General features: G+C 39.5%; 1 protein-coding gene across 1 annotated transcript in view; it reads right to left on the minus strand.

Annotated features, from left to right (window-relative positions):
* Positions 1-2842, minus strand: part of LOC104934030 (RNA-binding motif, single-stranded-interacting protein 3) — a 130903-nt gene extending 128061 nt beyond the window's left edge. The window contains exon 1 of the mRNA XM_027286511.1: positions 2717-2842. The gene's annotated coding sequence lies outside the window, so the exon portion shown is untranslated. The remainder of the gene's footprint in view (positions 1-2716) is intronic.
* Positions 2843-3053: the final 211 nt, after the last annotated feature.

Here is a 3053-nt window from a genome sequence, read left to right on the forward strand (position 1 = left end):
TATATATATATATATTGTGATATTGTGGTTTTAAACATTAGCTTGCAAATGTAGCAAAATACTGCCTTGGGTAGATGACCTGACTGGTAAATTAGCAGCACAGGTTATTTTGTCGGCTGGCATTGCGAGGTAGCCCGGATACGTACTGCTTTCTACTAGCCAAGAGTGATGGGCATGGGCCAACAAGCTAACTGTAATCGAACCTTAGCTGGCACTGGCTGGCTGACTGTGGCTTGGCAATGGTCTGGGGTCAGTTGCTTTGTGGTGTTGGCTGATTGTTGGGTGATTTGCAAATGGCAAGCTGGTTAGTATCGTGGAACTAATGGTCCAAATAGCATAGAAATGTTATGAATAGTTACATTATTCTAAATATGATTGTATTTTTTTCTTCTAGCATTCAGTGTTAATTTCAGTGTTTAGTCAATGTTTGTCGTGTCAAGATGGTTACCCTAGATTTCTTATTACTTACTTACTTACTTACTCTTATTTCTGCTTTATTTCCAAGGAGAAACCCAAGACTAAATTTGTTGTTTAAAAGAGCAACACAGTAAGTAACAAACTGGTACATTTAGTAGGCAACAAAGGTTAGACTGAGACATCAAAACTACTGTTTCTGTGGGTCTGGGCACCAAAACTACTTACTTATGTTTCAGAAGACAACATGATTAGGTGGTGCAGAAACAATGGGTAACATTTTCTAAATAGAAAACCTTAAAAAAAGTTTTTCTTTGTTGGTGTTTTTACGTAAACTTATGATTACCTGCCATCCCACGCTACCTGAGTTATAGCTGCCTTATGCTGTAAATATATGATCTCATCATGGTGAAATGCATAACATTTTGAAGGTCAGCTAGCACAAGTTTGTCATTTCTAAAAGCAGGGAGGAAGGACCACACATTTTTTTGGATGATTAACTCATGTGTCTCCTTATTAACTACAGTCTGTGTAGAGAGGAGTGATGCCAAAAATCTAATCTCATTAGGCGTAAAGTTGCGTTAAAACCTGCTTTGGAACAGTAAAAAAAATGTATGCACTAATAAGGCAGGAGACAGCTGCTTCTTTATGATACCATGTGTAACTTGTTTTGTTTGAACGGGCTTGAGTAAAGTTAACCAGACCATGTTCTTGCCTGGTACACACATGTTAATAATGTTGAAGAATTCAATTTAGTTTTTAAATGTACAGGCCAAGACTGTCCTTGCTTGATGCTTTAGATAACTTGGTCCACATAACACCTAATTGTCTGCTGAGATGTGGTTGTGTATAAAGCACAAAAATGCTGTTCTATCATTAACGAAAACAGAAATACCACAAGTACAAAAACAATGTGCAAGCTGAAACATTCTAAATCTAAAATATTCATCTTGTCCTTTTTTGACGGTTTTGTGCAAATTCCTGTTTCCAGACCTATGTCTACATCCTAGAACAACCGGTTTAACGACACAGAGAGAAAATTGATTTAGTGTTTCTCTAAATAATACTCAGCTCAAAGCTGAGCTCTGTAACTAACTGGTTGGTAAATAAACCATGGATGTTGTCTAAGTCCACTTATCAGGGTGAGTGAAACAGCCGAACAACATGATTCAGGACTTTGCTCCCATCAGAACAAATCCACATTACAACTTTGCCAAAAAACAAATAACAGAGGGGGATTATAAGCAAAAAAGAATTATTCTCTACTCTATTAGGTTTGAAATGAAGCTGAAGAGTTTTATAAATAACAACTTGCTGCTTTTAAATGAGAGCTGACAGCGAAGAAGAGAGAAAGAATAAGAGACCTGCTGAGAAGAAAGAGATATGGAGCGAATGCGAATGTGAGAGGGAGGAGAACTGGAGAGAAATGAAATCAATAATGAACGGCTCCATAACAGGAACTTAATCAGAACAGCAGGTCCCTATATTGCTCCTGACTAGCGTACGCATCACCACTGTCGATTCAATTTACTCCCCAAACCCTGAAAAAATAAATAAAACATGGAAAATAAATTGAGACGCTCATTCAAATTCATTAGAACCCGTCCCTGTGTGCCTACAGTACATAATATTCCCTTCAAGAAGAAGAAGAAGTAAAACGGAAAGAAATGAAAATATGCCAGCAACTCAGTATTGGTTTCTGGGAGAGACTGAAAGCGAGGATACTAAGTCATAACAGCCTCCTCAAACACCACTGTCTTCTCCCTCTCGTGCACCCACACACTGAGACATTATTGTATATAAATACACATACTGTATTCATACACTGTAATGAATAGACTGCATATGCACCCACACTTTAATATACGAGAATAAGCATACACATTTGCAGACAAATATCTATGCTTACCTTTACACCCAGATGTATACACACACTACACGGCTCTCCAATTCTATGACTAAACCACTCAGAACAAATTTATCAGACTCATAAGAAACAGCGACAACAATAGAGGGAGAGAAAAAAATCAAATCAGTGAAAGGCAATGTTGCGTAAAAGCGCAAGCTGGGCTGGTGATGACGTGGGGAGCTAGACCGTGGGTGGTCGGCCAGGCATGGGAGTTGTTCTGATGGCGGCACAGGAGTGATGTTTTAATAGTTGGATCTGCTCCTTCAACCAATACGTTTCTTCCCTGCACACACTGTACACCCTTTATTCCATTCTCACCTCTTCTCTCACTCCGTCTTTCACAAACGTCTTTCTATCTCTGTCTCTCGCACTAATGCCATAACTCACTCTCACCCTTTTTTCTTCTTCTCTCCATCACTCCCTGGCTCCCAGTCTTCCAGACAGCTTCATAATGGCTGGCACCTCCTCAACACTGGCTCTAATTGAAAGATGAACGAGTTTATTTGGGCTTAATCCATCACCCTGTCACCTGAGGAGAGGAGAGGAGAGGAGAGGAGAGGAGAGAGGATCAAGAGAAGAACAAGATCACGGAGAGGCAGAATGGCAGATAAGAGGCAAGAGAAACAAGAGAAATTGAAAACGGCAGAGGAGAGGCTCTCCTGAGAAATGGAGTGTTAGCTCTATCATGATGACAACAACATTATCAAATAACCAACACATATACATGCCA

The sequence above is a fragment of the Larimichthys crocea genome, chromosome XIII (assembly GCF_000972845.2).
Source record: "Larimichthys crocea isolate SSNF chromosome XIII, L_crocea_2.0, whole genome shotgun sequence".
Classification (NCBI taxonomy): Eukaryota; Metazoa; Chordata; class Actinopteri; family Sciaenidae; genus Larimichthys; species Larimichthys crocea.